Raw genomic sequence first — 21,348 nt, 5'->3', positions numbered from 1 at the left:
TAAAGGGATTCTATGACTACTTGCTACTTTTTTTAGCAGAATCTTCCAGGTCACCCTTAGGAAGACCCAGGAAAGAGAAATGAAAACAATGAGAGTCGCACCAAATAGCGGCTGTGTTCTTGAGCAGTGTCGCCTGATGTCATCATGTCCCCCTAATTCTACTGTAAACACACTGCGGTCTGGGACTAGGACGCTGGACACTGTGTAGAGCTTTACACGCATTAGCTGATCTCATTCTCACAACAGCCCCCTGAAGTGAGCACTACTGTTATCCTCATTTACAGAGGAGGAAACTGGGAGGTGAAAGTTAAGTTCTGCTGCCTAGAAAAGGCAGCAGCGGGATTCCAGCCCAGGCAGCCTGGCTCCAGATTCTCAGAGTAAAGCCTCTGACACAGGCCTGAGCCAGTGAGAGGTGTCTGATAAATGCTCACTTGATTGGGGAGTTACTACATGTGGAGAAAGGAAAGAAGATGGTCTATGTGGTATCTTTGAACGTTTGACCATGAACACTTCTAGCAGTCTGTGAAGTCCACAGAGTCTTTCCCAAAACAATATACCATACCTCACGGCATGCGGGATCCTAGTTCCCCAACCGGCTATCGAACCCGTGCCCCCTGCAGTGGAAGTGTGGAATCTTAAGCACTGGACCACCAGGGAAGTCCCCAAAACGATATTTTTAAGTGCATAAAAGAAAATATATAAGATTACAAAGGAAACCAATTATATTGAAATGCATTTATCAAAATGTTACCACAACTTGTAACCTAGCAATACATACCTTCATCCTATAGGGGTGATTACACATTGCAATGGGCTCCATAAATGTGTCAAATCTGTCTGTGACAGGAATGGGCTGAGCTGTCCAAGAGGCTGGTTTCAGGATAGACCTCAGTGGTTGGCTCCAGAACCTGAATTACAAGACCTCTTCCCTCCAAGTCACCCTCCACCTTCATTAACTTCCTAAAACACAGGTTTGATTGTATTTCTCACCCATTCTAAACCCTTCAATGCCTGCCCTCCATTGGCTCTGGAATAAAGTCTAGGATGCCCAGGGTGACATTCAAGGTTTGAATGATCTGAACCCAACAATTTACCTTACTAACCCCCGGCCAGTGCTTCCCATGTTCCTTACACCCCAGCGGCAGCAAATTCCCTGCTGGAATGAGGAAGGGCCCCATGGCAGAATCTTTCCCTTCAGATGAAACTTCTTTGCAAAGTCTTCCGCCATGGTCCCTCTCCCAGGTAAAATTAATCACTCCTCTAAGTGCACATAACTCTCTCCACATGCCTCTACCATAGCATAAGTAACACATGATGTTATAGTTTCTGTGGGCATATATTCTGGCTTACTACATGAACAATACCTTGTTCATCTTAAACAGGACCCAGTGGAATATCTAGCCCAGGATGAGAATTCAGTTAATGTTGGTTAAAACTGATTTGAGGGTGGGACATGGGTAGTTGATTTGACACAGGTTTGAGATACCCATGAGGACTATCTCAGTATCTGCCAGCAAAGATGATGGATCATTAGGAGTCTGGGAACAAAGCTTGAAGTGATCCACACAGATCATGAAACTTCCTTGAAAATGTGTTATCTTCAAATTTCCTGTAAAACTGACTGTCTCTTTCATAATATATTAACATTTGTTATCAGAGTAATGTCATTGGTTTTGCTCAAATTTTTAAGAAAAATGGACATTCCTAAAAAAAAAAAATCTGTCCTCTTTCTCCTGTTTCTTCTTCTACCCCCTGGCCTGCCAATAATCCCGTGGGTGCAAGTACCCAGGCACCTAGGGCTCCTCTTCCTGACCCGGAGATGAGGGAACCATTTGGCTGACTTTAACCAGAAGTCCCAGGAGAGCTCTCCTCCCACCTCCTCAGGCAGCTGAATGCTAAATACACCGCATCTGGCAGGACTCTGCCTCGCAGTAAGTTCAAGTGAGTAATTATTCCCCAACCTATCCATTTTCTCATCTTCCTCCGAAGTCTTTCAGGGATGACTCACTCCGTGACATGAAACAGCTGGTTGGGCTCTTCCATGATGTCCCTTTGTGTTTGTTACTATTGTTTTCACAGTTCTTTGGTTGCTGTTGGGACTTTATTACCCCTGACTTCCTTGTCCTCAAACTCTTCTTTGACTCAGGAGGGCCTGAGCACGTGCTCAAGTTTTCCCCTTTTATTTGAGTTTGATCTACTTCCTTACGTTTTAACTATGGTGAAGTGGAAAGAGCATGGGTTTTTCAGCCAAGTAAAGCTGGTTGCAGTCCTGGGTCTGCTACTCACTGGCTATATAACAGCATGCAGACAGTATCACCTCTTCTAACCGCAATATACTCATCAGTAAACATGGGAACAATCAAACCTATTTTACAGGATGTTACAAGAGCTAAAGGTTAGGTGTGTAGATGCACCTTATACAGTATCTGGCACAGTGTAAATGATAAATGAGAATTTTCATTTCCTTCCTTCTACTAGAGAGAGAGTCTAGTTCTGTGGTCTGAAAGTCTGGTTAGTGGTGGTGCCGAGTGAAGAGCCAGTGGCAGTGAAATCTGCAGGTGGCCATGCCCCTGGGGGGTTCGGTGCCCTTGCCTCAGTATCTCCAGCTCCTAGCCAGGTGGCATATAGTCGTGCTTCAACAAATACCTGTTGACTGAATGAATGAATAAATGGATAAAGGAACGAGTGGATACATTCCTCCAGAATGATAAAGGATTGGAGATGAATAACCAAGTTACGTCAAAGCAATCAAATAATTTGTAATATGTGACGCTTATTTCCAAAAATCCATCTGCTCCCCACACCTCTGACACTGCATGATGGCAAGTCGGCAGTGGAGGTCCACCACGCTAGCAGGGGGAGAGGCGGGCAGAGGTGGCCGAGGCCTGGGGGGATCAAGCGGCCCATAAAGCCAGAGCAGGTGGGCCGAGCAGATCCCGCCCCTGCAGGAAGTAGGCTGTCAGGGCGATCAGGAGTCAGCAGGGATGGCTGAAGAGGCGCTGCCCTGTAATCACTATTGTTTCAGCATAAATACATGTTATTGTTGTTTTGTTCTGGCAGGTGACTGCTGTATTTCTGGGCTGCAGCGACGGTTCTGACTGTGGAGTTGTCTTTGAGGAGCGAGCTCAGATGACTACGCTTGGCTTGGCGTCACCATGGCTTCCCGCGGCCGGCGTCCCTGGCCTCCCAGCCCGTGTCCTGCCTCTGGCTGCGCCATCCCAGTCCCTTCTCCACACCGCGCCACAGCGACCTCTCCAGCCCCGATCAGATCTTATCAACCTCCCTGCTTCCCAGCCCCCACCCCTATTTCCATGAGAAGCCGAATCCCACCGCCTCAGTGCTCAGCACCCAGCCCCTTGGTGACCCAGGCCCTGCGCAACAACACTGCACACTGGCTCCCCAGACACTCCAAGCCCACGCCCCTCACGGCCTCTGCGGCTCCCTGGGTCTGCAGAGCTCTTCCCGCCCGTCCTCACAGGGCTGGTCCCTCCTCCTCACTCAGCTCTCAGATCGGTTCCTTCCCCACAATGCCCTTCCCTGACTTTCTGAGCTCTCTCCCGCCTCCTCTCTGTGCCTCTACAGTCTTACTTTCTCAATACCCTTATGCCCACCGAAGATCACCTCATTTTTAAACTTTTTTAGTCTGTTTTTTGTTCACTTTCCCTTCCCCTGATGAAATACAGGGCTTAGGGGTTTACATCCAACTCATTCACTGCTCTGTCCCCAGCACAAAGTGGCCCTAATAGGTGCTCAATCATTCTTTGTTTGGTGATTAATAAATAAAACCTGTCCCACTGAGAATAAACAAGCTCATGTGGCAGAATCCCTGCCAGCTTCTCGCCATTGTTCCTGCAAGGTGGAGAGGGCAGTGTGTGGAGGAAGAGCTCACAGGCTGGCCAGCGTTCTCCCCGGAACGTAAGAGGCAATGACTGCGCACAGCCCAGTGATTCCAGGAGCTCTTTAGGAATCCCTGAAACCACAAGGTGACCTGGAAGAGCTGGCAAACCCAGAAGCTGCTGATGATCCCACTGCCACGGAATCCTATTACAAGGCCCAGAAAATGACTTTGGTAATTGTCACCACAGCTGACGTGAACACCAATATGGATTCCCGCACTAGGCAGTCCTCTCAGTTAAGAGTGATGGTGTCCTCCAGGAATAGTTCAGCAGCAATGAAAATGGACTCTGGGTGTCTCAATAAAATGGGAATTTACTAGAACGATATCAGAGGCTCATAGTTCCAGAAGGAGAACTGGACTGGCATGATTAAGCCAAGGAAGCAAGGAAACACAGGGCAGAGTAGATGAACCACATGAAGACTAGCGGAGAACGCTGCAGGGGCAGGAAACCCATCCCGTTTCCCAGGGATATTAGGTGGGCCCTGCCTTCTCTCTTCCATTCGTTTCAGGGTTGGGAAAGGGCAACCTTGTCTGAAGCAGGATGTCTGAGGATTAGGAAGCAGTGCACTTTCCCCTGCCAGATCTGCCCGTTGCAAGAATAGAGGTGATGGTCACGTCTTCATCACCCACCTCCAAAGGACCTGATCAAGCCTGGGCCTTGCCAGGACCACAGGGGCATAGTGGCCCCGGCAAGTCTGGGCTAGGCCCATCCTGGCAGCCAAGCAGGTGTCAGAAAGTCACATGTCTTCAGGGACCAGTGGGTCGGGCACCCGAGTGAAGCCAGTTAGGTGAGAGACAACACAGGGATGCGGCCTGGGCCTGTGTGGAGATGGAGCCCACCCGAGACATCCCATCCTGAGCGCACTTGTGATGTGACATTCTTTAATGTCACGTGTTACTCTTCTCTAATGTACTGACAGAATGGATTCATTGGTGGATTTTCTCACTTTGAATCAACCTCTAGCGGTGTGAGGCAGCGAGCTCTCATCAGATTGTGAGAGCCAGTTGTTTAATGTTCAGGAATTTTCAAGCCAGTTGAGGTCATGGTGGTAGCTTAAAATTAACTACGCTTAAAATTAGTCTTAGTAGGAGTATTTACACCACAGGAATTGACAAATGCTACAAATCAGGACTTTTTGATCTATCTTTCCCAGAGAGTTGGTTATTAAACCAGCATACTACCGTTTGTATTCCTGAAATAAACTCTGCTTGGTCTTACTGTATTTTTATCATTACTAGATTTTATTTTTAATCATAAATGAGATTTGTCTATAGTTTCATTTTGTTTTTTGCTTTGTGGGTACATTCTTTGTCAGCTTTATTTCTTAAAGCTTTCCATATTGTTCTATGGCCCAGTTTAAATCTCTGATTTTCAATCATCTGGGGAGTATTTTTAAATGCAGATGCCCAGGCAATGCACCTGATTAATTAAATCAGAATCTCTGGGGGTGGGATTCAAATGCCAGTATTTTTTTTTTTTTTTTTTTTTTTTTGCGGTACACGGGCCTCCCACTGCCGTGGCCTCTCCCGTTGCAGAGCACAGGCTCCGGACACACAGGCCCAGCAGCCATGGCTCGGGCCCAGCCACTCCGCGGCATGTGGGATCTTCCTGGACCAGGGCATGAACCCGTGTCCCCTGCATCGGCGGGCGGACTCTCAACCACTGTGCCACCAGGGAAGCCCCAAATGCCAGTATTTTTAAAACTCCTCAGTTAATTCTAATATTCAGCCAGGGTTGAGAACCACTGCCCTAGCCCAGTGCTTCTTTTTTTTTTTTTTCCCAGTGCTTCTTAATCACTGATATACATGCCATCACCTCTCTAGGTGAGTGAACTCCTGTTAAAATGCAGAATTTAGGACTTCCCTGGTGGCGCAGTGGTTAAGAATCCGCCTGCCAATGCAGGGGACACGGGTTCGAGCCCTGGTCCAGGAAGATCCCACATGCCGCGGAGCAACTAAGCCCGTGAGCCACAACTGCTGAGCCTGTGCTCTACAGCCCGCGAGCCACACCTACTGAGCCCACGTGCCACAACTACTGAAGCTCGTGCACCTAGAGCCCGTGCTCCGCATCAAGAGAAGTCACCGCAATGAGAAGCCCGCGCACTGCGACAAAGAGTAGCCCCCGCTCATGGCAACTAGAGAAAGCCTGCGCGCAGCAGCGAAGACCCAACTCAGCCAAAAATAAATAAATAATTTTTTTTATTTAGAAAAAAAATGCAGAATTTAGTTTAGTAGGTGGGAATGGGGGCAAACAAGCTCCCAGGGATGCTGATGCTGCTGGCCCATGGACCACACCTTGAGTAGCAAGGATTTGAATAACATGGTAATTATCTGTATTTTAAAGGTTAGATAAAATTCAGTTATGCAGCCATTTCATCCTGATGCCTTTTCAACATCAAATCTCATTACTTTTCTAATCTCTTCTATAATAACTGATTTATTTAAATTTTCCACCTTTTCCTATGTCAATTTTTGGTATTTTACATTTTGTGAGAAATCTTTTTTCTAGGTTTTCAAATTTGCTACCATAGAGTGACATTTAAGTCTCTTTTATGATTTTAAACTCTCCTGTATCCGTAATTACAGCAATTCAAAATCAATAGTTTAAAAAATATTCATTCAATCAGCTAAACATCTGTGGGCTGACTGATCCTTGAGTTTCCAATTTGAGACCCTGCCAAAGACTCCCAATTACTCCAATCATTTCTCCAGTTTTTGAGTTGAGCTTTTGACTCTGTTAAGGCATGCTACCAAAGAGGCAATCTCAGAAACAGTTTCCAAGCTCAATTATGTTTAACACTGTGTATTGATAATTCAATCACTTTATATACCGATGGGGAAACTGAGGCCCAGAGAGGCATATGACTTACACCTCTGATAGAAGCCCAATCAGAGGTAGAAGATATATCGCCTCTACGTCCTCAGCATAACTCCTACAGTTCAACAACTTAAGAACATCACCAAATGTGAATGATGTGTAAGGCACCCAAGGCCTTTTATATCCAGACCGCTTTTGTGATGTTCACACCTTTTTCCCATGGCCCAAGGAGGAAGTGCTGTTATTAAGAAACCAATGACTGGAACTCATGTACCATCTGTGGGAATGTAAAATGGTACAGCCACTGTAAATATTGTAAAAAACAATATGGTTCCTCAAAAACTTGAAAATATACCGTATGATCCAGCAATCCACTTCTGGGTGTATACCCAAAAGATGTGAAAGCTGAGTCTCAAAGAGATATTTGCAAACCCATGTTCATAGCAGCATTATTTACAACAGCTAAAACGTGGAAGTAACACAAGTGTCCATCAACAGATGAATGGATAAGCAAGACATAGCATATACATATAATGGAATATTATCCAGCCTTAAAAAGGAAGGAAATTCTGACATACGTGCAACACAGAGGAAAGTGGGGAGAGTAGCTGTATGCAGAGCCCACAGGCACGCCCTCATTCGCCAATGACACATCAAAGTGTGGCTGCTGCTGCCCCGACCATTAAAATCACTTCCTCTCGGGAATTCCCTGGCGGTCCAGTGGTTGGGACTCCATGCTCCCACTGCCAAGGGCCTGGGTTGATCCCTGATTGGGGAACTAAGATCCTGCAAGCTGCACAGCACAGCCGAAAAAAAGAATCACTGCCTCTCCTGTTGAGTAAAAAGCCAAAGCCACCGGTTCATGCTACTGAAACTGCCACCAGAGTTGGGGAGCCTGTGGTCACCTAGCCCCCCACTGCTGCCCCACCCCAGCACCCACCAGTGCAGAGCCCACAACCCATTAGCACAGCTGCTGATGTCATAAACAGGGAGAACAAATGTTTCTTCCTTCCTCCTGCGTTCCAATCAACCTCACACTGGTGCCCTGCACTCGCAGAACCTAACTGGCAAGGAACCCAGCTGGCAAGGAAGTTCGGGAAATGCATTTTCCAGGCGGCCAGCCCCCGAGATACAGAGTAGAATGTGGAAAGGCAGGAACCAGGCTGAAGAGGCCCAGACAATATCCGGGTACAGGCACCGAGAGGAAGGGGTGAGGCAAGCATGTGGCAGCTGAAAGTCAAGTCTTAGTGTTCAAACGTGTCCCACCAAGAACCAACCAGCAGTGGAGGTATCACAAATTCCATCTGGCACAGTCCTTTTATCTGGTCTTCCGACAAAAATGACCTAGCCCAGAGGAGGTTCTCCTCTCCTGGTCTCTGGGACGGCTGAAAATTGCTGAGCACACCCAGAGGGAGATCTCTGTGGGCCGAAGTTCTCCTGTTAACGTAGAGGCAGTTGGCCTAGAAATGGAGGCTCGATTCATTCCAAGAGTCGTGTTCATCAGCTCAGGCTGCCAAAATGAAGCACCACAGACTGGGCAGCTTGAACAACAGACATTTATCTTTTCACAGTCTGGAGGCTGGAAGTTCAAGATGAAGGTGCCGGCAGTTTGGTTTCTCCCGAGGCCTCTCTCCCTGGCTTGCAGACGGCCGCCTTCCTGCTTTTCTCTTCAAACATATCCCCAGTGTCTCTTCCTCTTCTTATAAGGTCACCAGTCCTATTGGATTAGGGTCCCACCTTACGACCTCATTTAATCTTAATTAGCCCTTTCAAGGCCCTGTCTCCAAATATAGTCATATCAGGGGCTAGGGTTTCAGTTCATGAATTGGGGTGGGGGTGGGGTGGGGTGGGAGACACAATTCAGTTCATAACAGGAGACAAGTGGATATTTGCAATTCTGAGAATAAACAGAGACCTGGCTTTTAAGGCCTGGTCAGGAATATGCTGAGTCACCCCCTGCCCCCAATCGCCTTACCCCACCATTAAATTTATTTTGTCCTTCCATTCATTTATATCTCAAACATTAATTGAGTTTCAGCTGTGCCAGGCACTGTGCTGATACTGGAGACAGGGTTTTGCCATCCGGGAGACATCACAGTGCTTGGGGGTCAGAGGCACTGATGACAGAGATTCCAAGAAAGGCTTCCTAGAGACGGTGACCCTGCCCAGCCCTGAAATATCATCCCATCAAGGAGGAGGAGGCTTGTTTAACCAGCAAGCCTCCAAAGGCTCCAAAGCATCCCTATTTGCCACCTTGGAGGGGAGCTTATGTTCAAAGTTTCTACTCAAACTGTGGGCCATGGTTCAGTACTGGAATCACCTGGGAGCTTCTTAAACAGCCACAGAATCTCAGAGCTGATCCCAGACTCACCGAATCAAAACCCACAGCTTAACAAGATCCCTAGGGGATCTGTGTGACCATTAAAAACTGGGAAACACTGATCCAACACAATGCTGTTGTTTCACAGCTGGAGAAACCAAGGCCCAGAGAGAGGAAGTGATCCTTCCATGATGATGACACAGCATTTAGAACAAAAAAAAAAAGTCCCAAATCTAAGCCCCCAATCCCCAGCTTGCAAACGCCATGGACTGGCATGTCTGAGACATTCATATCACATATTGATGCGATATTTCTATACAAAAAGCCCTGGAGGAGTCACTAGGAGCTCTAACCAATCAGGTGAGCACATGGGGACCCCAAAATTTTCCTCTGTTGACAGTGTTCTGCCTGCTGTTTGGGGCGGTTTGACTGATTTCTGGCAGGCTCCCACCATGTCTGTATTCTCCTGGGAGTTCACTATTCTCCCTGCCCTTGTTGACACAATTGCTGCTGCTACACAGAAGAAATTAAGTGCGTCCTATAGTCTGCAATCCCAGAGACAACCTCTGGCTGCAGCATGCTCCCATCTTCCATATTAAATGCGTGTGTGTTTCTCTCATTTCCTTGGTTCATTTCTTCATATGGTAGACACTGTTAATTGTCTGGGTCAGGGAATATCAATCCTTGAATTTGATTGAAGGTGATCTGAGACTCTTGGTGCCTATATACCTTGCAGGAGCAAATGCAAATACTTCTTGAAGGAAGGAACCTTCAATATAAGCCTCAAATAATTCAACAAGGCAAGTTAACAAGGCAGGTTTGTTGATATCTTTGGGAATGGGAAACTCCATCATGTGACATAGTCTTCCCAGAGCTAAGTAGAACTTCTAACAAAAAAAATGCAATAACCAAAATACATACCTACATACATACATACTAACCTCAATGGAAGCTTCACAGCAAAATAAATACAACTGAAGAAGGAATTAGAGAATTGGAAGACAGATCTGAAGAAATGATCCAGAGTGTCATTACAAGAGACAAAAAGATGGAAAATATAGAAGACACATAGAAAACGTATTTTAAAGCCTAACCATACATTTTATCAGAGGCCTGAAAGGAGAAAGACGTAGTGAAGGTCTGACAAGGTGACCTTTATAGCACTGACTGAGCCAAGAGCCTGCTGAAAAGAAACAGGTAGTCTCCATGCTTGTGCCTATGGATGAATTCCTTCTCCTTGGAATCAGAGAAGCACATCAAAGGGCTGATTTCCACCTCTAGTCTCATCCTTGGCTACAGCATTTCCCCTCCAGATGTCTTTTTATTTCTTTTTCATCTATTTCCAGTAGGTCCTTATTCTATGTGTGAAAATTTTTTTTAATCCAGTGTTTATTTTGGATTTTACACACATGGCAGACAAAGTTCCTAGGCAAAAAAATAAATATATAGTTCAGTGAATATGAAAGTGTTTTCTTTTTTCTGGCATTGCTGATGTTAGAGACACCTGGGACAGAAAACAAATCCTTTGGAGTCTGAGTGGCAGGCCTGCCCACCACCAATGGTTGTGTGGTTTGTGTACCACATGAAAATACCTGCTAAGAGGATGGGAGCCTGGAAAACAGCCACAGCTCTGCTTGCCAAGCTGTGTCCCCTAGCGAGGAGCTCTGTCTGCCAGAGGGCACCTTCTACACAAAGGTACTACCCCGAGCTACACTCTAGCTGCATTTGCCCAGATAAATACCTTTATCTATTTTGCATAAAAGTACTCATTCATTAATGGGGTTCCACCAAACTGTCCACTGGAGAAGTGTCTAATAAAAGATGAATTCATTCTCAGTTACCTCAAAGGCCTGCCAAAGCTAGGTAGCCATGTGTGTGTGTGTGTGTGTGTGTGTGTGTGTGTGTGTAAGAGTATGGCTTGTAGGGTAACTAATTGCCCAGATTACCTGGTACTGAGGGTCCTGTGATACAGGACTGTGATGCTAAAGCCAGGACAGTCCTGGCAAACTGGCATCGCTGGTCACCCTACTTTGGGGAATTTCCTCAAGTTGGGCACCTTTGGACTGTCATTACGTGAAGGACTGAAATTCCTGGTATTTCCCCTTTCTCTTCCTCTGTGGTTCCCTTGCCTTGTGCCAACCCTTATGTTTAAAGGGCATAGACCATGTCACAGTGGGCAGAAGTCTTCCCCTTCAAAGTATGCCTCTAGTGGGGATGTTCCAGTGTCAACTCCTCAGACATCTTGGCTGACTTAGAAGGTCACTTCTTTTCTCCCCACCCCTCTGTCCCAAAGGTACTGGCTTGACTTCTACTCATTTCCTCTTATTCTTATTGCACCATTATGTTCTTTTCTCCTAACTCTACCCTGCATGCCCTCAGAGCACTATTTCTCTGCTCTTTGGATCACTGAATACAAAGGCTCCTTTCCTAATCTGACCCCCAAGTCTACCTCTGAGCTCCTGGTTGTTTTATTTAATTGCCTTCCTCCCCTCCCTTATTATAAAAGTATATATATATATATATATATATATATATTTGTTGTAAAATATTGAGAGTACAGAAAAGTAGTAACATTTTATGGTACTGAATTTCTTACCAGTATTTTTTCTATGAATATTTTTACATAGTTCAGAACAGACTGTATAATTTTATATTTGGATTTTCTTTTTTTAACTTAACATTACGACATGAACATTCTATTAAAATCCTAAAAACATTTTCCTATGAGAGTCACATCAGCAAGATAGCAGACTAGGAAGCTACAGGCCCTCCTTCCCCCACAGAGACACCTACAACATACGAAACAGAATACCTCTGTGAGAACTCTAGAGACCAGCTGAGAAGCTACAACACCCAGGCCACTGTAAAACAAAGAAGGGATTCCAGCAAAAGGGGATGCTAGAATATATAAAGAACTCCTATAATTCAACACAAAAAAGTCAAATAACCCAACTAAAATTGGGTAAAGACTAGAAGAGACATTTTCCCAAAAGTGATATATAAATGGCCAATAAGCATAGGAAAAAATATTCAACTTCACTAATCGTCAGAGAAATATAAATCAAAATCAAAATGAGATATCACCTCACATCCATTAGGATGGCTGCTATCAAAAATACACAAAATAACAAGTGTTGCCAAGAATATGGAGAAATTGGAATCCTTGTTCCAACTGGTGGGATTGTAAAATGTTTCAACTACTGAGTTCCAGATCAATATGCAAGAGTAGGAAGATTATGCGCTCAACTCCTCCCACAGACACACCAAAACTACAACTACATATAGAACAACTATCTCTGAGAATGACCCAAAGATGAGCAGAACAGATTTCCTATGACTAAGGATATAAAGAAAAGGCCATGCAGAGATGGGTAAGCAGAGCAGAGATGCAGTCTAGTCAGCACCCACACCCCCAGTGCAGCAACCTACAAGCAGGAGGTATATCACAACCATGGAGTTCCCTGCTGAGGAGCAAGGGATTCAAGCCCAACACCGGGCTGTTCAACCTGGGGGACCTACACTGGGAAGATGAGTCTCCATAATGTCTGGCTTTCAAAACCAGCAGGGCTTACATCTGGGACAGCAGAGGGCATTGGGAAATTGATACTCCACTCTTGAAAGACTCGTGTACAAACTCACTGGCCTTATGTCACAGTGCAGAGGCAGCAGCTTGAAAAGCGCCTGGGTCATACAAGAAGAAGATTCATTGACTGATCTTAGGATGTGTGTTGCTGAGGTAGGGATCTGGTGGAACTTTCTCTGGGGATGGAAGTGCTGGCAGACACCATTTTTTTAAACTGGTTTTCCACATAGCTGGGCCAGTGCTGGCAGGCGCCATATCTATCACTCTCCATCAGTCTAGCTAAAACCATGCACCTCACCCCAGTGATCCCGAGGACCTGTCCCACCTAAAGCAGCTCCCACCCCACCACACCTGGTGGGTGGCCCCAGCTGAAACCAGGCCCCTCCAAAGTGGCTTCTGTTCTGGGGGCCAGCCCTGCACACTAGCACGCTCACATCAATTGTGGCCCAACCACAACAGGAGGGCACATGTGGCCCACACAGGGAATACCACTGGAGCACCTGGCTCTGGTGACCGGAATGGCAGGGAGGAGGGTTGTGCCACTGAACTCCACAGGGCACTTTCTATGTAAAGCCATTCTTTCAAGACCAGGAGACACAGCTGATATACCTGATACATAGAAACAAACACAGAAAGTTAGGCAAAATGAGGAGATGAAAAATACCTTCTGAAAGAAAGAACAAGACAAAACCTCAGAAAAAGAGCTAAACGAAACAGAGATAAACAACTTACCAGATAGAGTTCAAAATAATAGTCACAAATATGCTTACCAAATTGGGAGAAGAATGGACGAACTCAGTGAGAACTTCAACAAAGAGATGAAAATATAAAAAAGAACTAGTCAGAACTGAAGCATACAATAACTGAAATGAAAAACACATGAGAGGGGCTTCCCTGGTGGCGCAGTGGTTGAGAGTCCGCCTGCCGATGCAGGGGACACAGGTTCTGCCCCGGTCTGGGAAGATCCCACATGCCGCGGAGTGGCTAGGCCCATGAGCCATGGCTGCTGAGCCTGCGCGTCCAGAGCCTGTGCTCCGCAACGGGAGAGGCCACAACAGTGAGAGGCCCACGTACCATAAAAAAAAAAAAAAAAAAAACACATGAGAAGGAATCAACAGCAGTTTAGAGCAGCAGTCCCCAACCTTTTGGGCAGCAGGGAACAGTTTCATGGAAGACAATTTTTCCATGGACGGGGTGGGGAGGGATGGTTCAGGTGGTAATGCGAGCGATGGGGAGCAGCAGGTGAAGCTTTGCTCGCTCGCCCGCCACTCACCTCCTGCTGTGTGGCCCAGTTCCTAACAGGCTATGGATGGCCCGGGGGTTGGGAACCCCTTGTTTAGAGGATGCAGAGGAATGAGTCAGCAATCTGGAAGACAGGGTAATGGAAATGACCCAACTGGAACAGAAAAAAGACTTTTTAAAAATGAGGATAGTTTAAGGGATCTCTGGGAAAACATCAAGCATACTAACATTCACAGTATAGGGATCCCAGAAGGAGAAGAGAGAGACAGAAAGGGACAGAAAACCTATCTGAAGAAATAATGGCTGAAAATTTCTCTAAACTGGGGAAGGAAACACATCCAAGTCCAGGGATGAAACAAAATGAACTGGTTCAAACAAAATGAACCAAAAGATCCACACCAAGACATATTATAATTAAAATATCAAAGGTTAAAAATAAAGAGAGAATCTTAAAAGCAGTAAGAGAAAAACTAGTTACATACAAGGGAATACCCAAAAGACTATCAACTAACTTTTCAGTAGAGACTTTATAGGCCAGAAGGGACTGGAATGATATATTTAAAGTGGTGAAAGGAAACATCTACAACCAAGAGTACTCTACCTGGCAAGGTTATGATTCAGATTTGAAGGAGAGATTTAGAGTTTCCCAGATGAGCAAAAGCTAAAGGAGTTCATCACCACTAAACTGGTCTTATAAAACAAATGTTAAAGGGACTTATTTAAACAGAAAACAAAGGCCAAAACTAGAAACAAGAAAATTATGAAAGAAAAAAAATCTCACTGGTAAAGGCAAACATATAGAAAAGGTAGTGGATCAACTACCTATAAAGCTAGTATGAAGGTTAAAGGACAAAGGTAGTAAAATCATGTCTAAAATAATCAGTTAAGTGATATACAAAATAAAAAGATATAAGTATGACATTAAAACATAAAATGTGATGGGGAGGGTAGTAAAACTGTAGTGCTTTTAGGATGCACTCAAACTGAAGCGACCATCAACTTAAAAAAGACTGCTGTGTACACAGATTGTTATATATGAACCTCATGGTAACCACAAACCAAAAACGTATGACAGACATGTAGGAAAAGAGAAATGAATCCAAACATACCACTAAAGATAGTCATTAAATCACAAGAGAAGAGAGCAAAAGAAGAAAGGAACAAAAAATAGCTACAAAAACAACCCTAAAACAATGAATAAAATGACAAATGAGTACATACTTATCAATAGTAACTTTAAATGTAAATGGACTAAATGCTCCAATCAAAAGACATCAGGTAGCTGAATGAATAAAAAACAAAACCCATATACATGCTGCCTATAAAAGACTCACTTCAGATCTCACACAGAGACTGAAAATGAAGGGAAGGAAAAAGATTTTCTATGCAAATAGAAACAAAAAGGCAGCTAGGGTAGCAATACTTACATCAGACAAAATAAACTCTAAAACAAAGACTTTAACAAGAGAAAAAGGAGGGCATTACAAAGTGATAAAACAATCAACCCAACAAGAGGCTATAACATTTGTAAATATCTATGCACCCAACGTAGGAGCACCTAGATGCAAAAAGCAAATATTAATAGACATAAAGGGAGAAACAGAGAGCAATATAATAATAGTATGGAACTTTAACACCCCACTTAAATCAAAGAATAGATCATCCATATGGAAAATCAATAAGGAAACATTGGTCTTAAATGATGCATTAGACCAGATGGACTTAATAGATATCTACAGAACATTCCACCAGAATACAATAGAATACACATTCTTTTCAATACACATTCTTTTCTACACAATAGAATACACATTCTATTCAATAGAATACACATTATTTTCAAAGAATACACATTCTTTCCAAGATCTATCCTGGAAAGTTCTCCAGGATAGGTCACATGACAGGCTACAAAACAAGTTTCAGAGAATTTAAGAAACTGAAATCACATCAAGGATCTTTTCTGACCACAATGGTATGAAATTAGAAATCAACTACAAGGAAATAACTGCAACACGCCCAACACATGTAGGCTAAACAACATACTTCTGAACAACCAATGGGTCAACAAAAAACAAAGAGAAATCAAAAAATACCTTGAGGGCTTCCCTGGTGGCGCAGTGGTTGAGAGTCTGCCTGCCAATGCAGGGGACGCGGGTTCATGCCCCAGTCCAGGAAGATCCCACATGCCGTGGAGTGGCTGGGCCCATGAACCACGGTCGTTGAGCCTGCACGTCCAGAGCCTGCACATCCAGAGCCTGTGCTCAACGGGAGAGGCCACAACAGTGAGAGGCCCGCGTACCGCAAAAAAAAAAAAAAAAAAAAAAACCTAGAGACAAATGAAAATGGAAACACAACGTTCCAAAATTTATGGGACACAGCAAAAGCAGTTCTAAGAGGGAGGTTTATAGTGATACAGATCTCCAACAGGAAATAAGAAAAACCTCAAATAAACAATCTAACCTTACACCTAAAGGAACTAGAAAAAGAAGAACAAACGAAGCCCAAAGTTAACAGATGGAAGGAAATAATAAAGATCAGAATGGAAATAAATGAAATAGAAACTAAAAAAGAAAATAAAAGATCAACGAAACTAAGAGCTGGTTCTTTGAGAAAATAAACAAAATTGATAAACCTTTGGCTAGACTTATCAAGAAAAAAAGAGAAAGGGCTCAAATAAATAAGATCAGCAATGAAAGAGAAGTTACAACTGACACCACAGAAATATTAAGGGTCATAGGAGGTTAATACAAACAATTACACCCCAACAAATTGGACAATCTAGAAGAAATGGATAAATTCCTAGAAACATACACTCTTCCAAGGCTGAATAAAGAAGAATTAGAAAATCTGAACAGACTGACCACTAGTAATGAAACTGAATCAGTAATTTAAAAATTCCCAAAAACAAAGGTCCAGGACCAGATAGCTTTACAGGTGAATTCTACCAAACTTTTAAAGGAGTTAATACCTATTCTTTGCAAACTACAGTTGACCCTTGAACAACACAGGTTTGAAATGCATGGGTCCACTTATATGAAGATATTTTTCAATAGTAAATACTACAGTACTACATGGCCTGTGTTTGGGTGAATCCACGTATGTGGAGGAGCCCTGAATATGGAGGGCCGACTATAAGTTATATGTGAATTAACCCCCATATTATTCAAGGGTCAACTGTATTCCAAAAAATTGAAGAGGAAGTAATGCTTCCAAACTCATGTTACAGGGCCAGCATTACCCTGATACCAAAACCAGATAGACACTACCAAAAGAAAATATAGGCCCAAATCCCTCATGAACATATATGCAAAAATTCTCAAGAAAATATTAGCAAATCAAATTCAACAATAAAGTAAAAGAATCATACACCATGATCAAGTAGGATTTATTCCAGAGATGCAAGGATGGTTCAATATCCACAAATCAATCAACATGATACCCACATTAACAAAATGAATGATAAAAATCACTTGATCGTCTCAATAGATGCAGAAAAAGCATGTGACAAAATTCAACACCCATTTATGGTAAAAACTCTCAACAAAGTGGGTATAGAGGGAACACACCTCAACATAATAAAGGCCATATATACAAATCTATGGCCAGCATCATACTCAACAGTGAAATGCTAAAAGCTTTTTCTCTGAGATCAGGAACAAGATAAGAATACCCGTTCTTGCCACTTTTATGCAACATAGTATTGGAAGTCCGAGCAAGAGCAATCAGATAAGAAAAAAAAAAAAAAAAGGATAAAAATCATCCAAATTAGAAAAGAAATAAAACTGTCACTATACAGATGGCATGATACGATATATAGAAAACCCTAAAGACTCCACAAAAATACTATTAGAACTAATAAATGAATTCAGTAAAGCTGTAGGATATAAAATCAATGTACAGAAATCTGTTGTATTTCTATACACTAATAATGAAATGTCAGAGAAATTAAGAAAACAATCCCATTTATAACTGCATCAAAAAGAATAAAATACCTAAAATAAATTTAACCAAGGAGGTGAAGGACCTGTAATTGGAAAATGATAAGACATTGATGAAAGAAATTGAAGATGACACAAATAAATGGAAAGACATATTGTACTCATGGATTGGAAGAATTAATATTGTTAAAATGTCCAAACTACCCAAGTCAATCTACAGATTCAGTGCAATCCCTATCAATATACCAATGACATTTTCCACAGAAGTAGAACAAATAATCCTAAAATTTGCATGGAACTACAAAAGACTCCAAATAGCCAAAGCAATCTTAAGGATGAACAAAACTGGGTATATCATGCTCACTGATTTCAAACTATACTACAAAGCTATAGTAATCAAAACTATGGTACCAGCACAAAAAGACATAGATCAATTGAACACAATAGACAGCTCAGAAACAAACCCACGTGTACATGGTCAATTAATTTACAACAGAGGAGGGGGGAAGAGATGGTCTTTTTAATAAATGATGCTGGGAAAACTAGACAGCTACATGCAAAAAAGAAAAGAAAAAAACTGTACCACTCTCTTACACCATATACAAAAATAAACTCAAAATGGATTAAAGACTTAAATGTAAGACTTGAAACCATAAAACTCATGAAAGAAAACATAGCCAGTATGGTCTTTGACATTGGTGTTAGCAATATTTTTTTTGGATTTGTCTCCTCAGGCAAGGGGAACAAAAACAAAGATAAACAAATGGGACTACATCAAACTAAAAAGCTTTTGCACAAGAAGGCCAACAGACACATGAAAAGATGCTCAAAAGCACTAATCATCAAGGAAATGCAAATCAAAACCACAAGGAGATATCACCTCACACCTGTCAGAACGTTCTTATCTGTTATTCTATTATCAAAAAGACAAATACGTTTTGTCAAGGATGTGGAGAAAAGGGAAACCACATGCACTGTTGGTGGGAATGTAAATTGGTGCAGCCACTATGGAAGACAGTATGGAGGTTCCTCAAAAAACTAAAAATAGAACTACCATATACTCCAGCAGTTTCACTTCTGGGTACTTATCTGAAAAAAATGAAAATGCTAATTCAAAAAGATATATTCACTCCTTCATTCATTGCAGCATTATTTACAATAGCCAAGATATGGAAGCAACTTAAGTGTCCATCCACAGATAAATGGATAAAGAAGATGTGGTATATACAGTTGAACCTTGTAAAACATGGGTTTGAACTGCATGGGTCCACTTATACACAATTTTTTTTCAATAAATAACTACTATAGTACTACATAATATGCAGTTGGTTGAATCTATGGATTCACCTGTGGATTGAACTGTGGATACAGAGGGCCAACTCAAAAGTTATACATGGATTTTCAACCGCACAGAGGGGTGGTACCTGTAACCCCTGGGGTTGTTCAAGGGTCAACTCTATACACAAGGGTATATTACTCAGCCATAAAAAAGAATGAAATCTTGACATTTGTGACAACATGGATGGATTTAGTATTATTCTAAGTGAAATAAGTCAGACAGAGAAAGACAAATACTGTATGATTTCACTTATATGTGGAATCTAAAAAACAAAGGAAACAAACAAGCACAACAAAACAGAAACAGGCTCATAGATACAGAGAACAAACTGGTGGTGGCCAGAGGGGAGCAGGTGGGGAGTTGGGCAAAATTGGTGAAGGGGATTAAGAGGTACACACTTCTACTTATAAGATAAATAAGTTACAGGGATGTAATGTACAGCATAGGGAATACAGTCAATAATACTGTAATGACTTTTTAGGGTGGCAGACGGTTATTAGACTTATCGTGGTGATCAATTTGTATTGCATATAAATGTCAAACCACTATGCTGTCCACCTGGAACTAAAAATATTGTATGTCACCTATACTTCAATAAAAAGGTGGGGGGAATGGCACAATTACTATGGAAAATAGCAGTAAGGTTCCTCAAAAAATTAAAAATAGAACTACTGTATGATCCAGCCACGCTACACTTGGGTTTATAGCCAAAAGAATTGGAAGCAGGGTCTCACAGAAATATTTGTACACCCATGTTCCTAGCAGCATTATTCACAATAGCCAAAAGGCAGAAGCAACCCAAATACCTATTGATGGATGAACAAAGTGTGGTATATACGTAAAATGGAGTTTTATTCAGCCTTAAGAAGGAAGGAAATTCTGTCACATGCTACAACATGGATGAAGCTGGAGGACACTATGCTAAGTGAAATAAGCCAGTAACAAAAAGACAAAACTTGCATGATTCCACTCATCTGAGGCATCTAAAGTATTCAAATTCATAGAAACAGAAATTAGAATACCAGGCTGGGGAAAGGGAAATGTTATTTAATGGGTAGAGAGTTTTAGTTTTGCAAGATGAAGCTCTGTTTAACTACAATGTGAACATAGTTAACACTATTGAACTGTACACTTCAAAATGGTTAAAAAGGTAAATTTTATGTTATGTGGGTTTTTTTACAGTAAGTATTTAGGCTTTGCTGGCCATAGTCTCTGCTGTTATAGCAGGAAAGGAGACATAAACGATATGTACTTGGGGGTGGCTGTGCTTGAGCACAACTCCATCTACAAAAGTAGGAGGAGGGCTGGATTTGACCAATGGGCCATCATTTGTTAAGCCCTGGTTTAGACTGTTTCTAATATTTGGTATTATAAAAATACTGCTAATGAACATCTTTGGGGAAAAGTCCATATATACACATATGTATACTTTCCTAAGAGAAGCTACTATATATATATATATATATATATATATATATATATACACACACACTAATAAATATATATAAGCTTCTCTCTTAGGCAAGAATCCTAAGAATGAAGTTAATGGAAAAAAAGCATGGCTATTTCTAAGGTCCTTGATGCATACATTGGGATACGACTTGAAGCAGCTCTCTGAATAGTTACCCAATCCTGATTCAGCAACACCTTGGACTCTGTCAAGGCAATACCTGGAACGAACCTTTTTTAAGTTCGAAGCACATACCACCAGTTCAGCTCCCCTGAGTTGCCTCCGCCCCTCCAGATCTGTCAGGCCCTTTACCCTTGGCAACCATGCCAATCTACTCCCTGCTCAAATTGTCCACCAGTCTGTGTGCTACCTTTTCCTTCCCAACCCAACTGACTAATTAGTCTGCATGTACAGACTAAGCACATGTACTTATTTCAGCTCCTTCTGGAAACCCCACTAAAATAACAAAAGGATTCTTTACTGCACAAAACCATAAAGAGATGATAAAATGTGGGAGGCTTGAACACAGGAGGATGAATAGCAGCTGACTTGTAGATGAGAAGCTGAACCTTAGCCCATAGTGAGGAAAAACAAAGAGCAACTCAGTTTGCATTGAGAACTCCCAAAGGCTCTGTGGCCCAGGACTTGGCGGCACCAGCTATTTCTAGAAGTGTGGGTGCAGATGGGACTAAAAACAGGAGAACTGGTTGAAAATCATTAAAGAGCATCTATACTCCCAACCCCCTCCCAATGCACACAG

The 21,348-nt window shown here is 42.7% G+C and overlaps 1 long non-coding RNA gene across 1 annotated transcript; it reads right to left on the bottom strand.

Annotated features, from left to right (window-relative positions):
* Positions 1 to 9,837: 9,837 nt before the first annotated feature.
* LOC137224652 (uncharacterized) lies at positions 9,838 to 20,609 on the bottom strand. Its single transcript, XR_010943420.1, has 2 exons — positions 15,955 to 20,609; positions 9,838 to 10,461 (listed from the first exon to the last, which is right to left on the bottom strand). It is a non-coding gene; the product is annotated as an uncharacterized lncRNA (long non-coding RNA).
* Between the last annotated feature and the right edge of the window lie 739 nt (positions 20,610 to 21,348).

This window comes from Pseudorca crassidens, chromosome 5 (genome assembly GCF_039906515.1).
Source record: "Pseudorca crassidens isolate mPseCra1 chromosome 5, mPseCra1.hap1, whole genome shotgun sequence".
Taxonomy (NCBI): Eukaryota; Metazoa; Chordata; class Mammalia; order Artiodactyla; family Delphinidae; genus Pseudorca; species Pseudorca crassidens.
The sequence above is the reverse complement of the archived record's forward strand: the minus strand, read 5'-3'. Positions and strand labels throughout refer to the sequence as shown.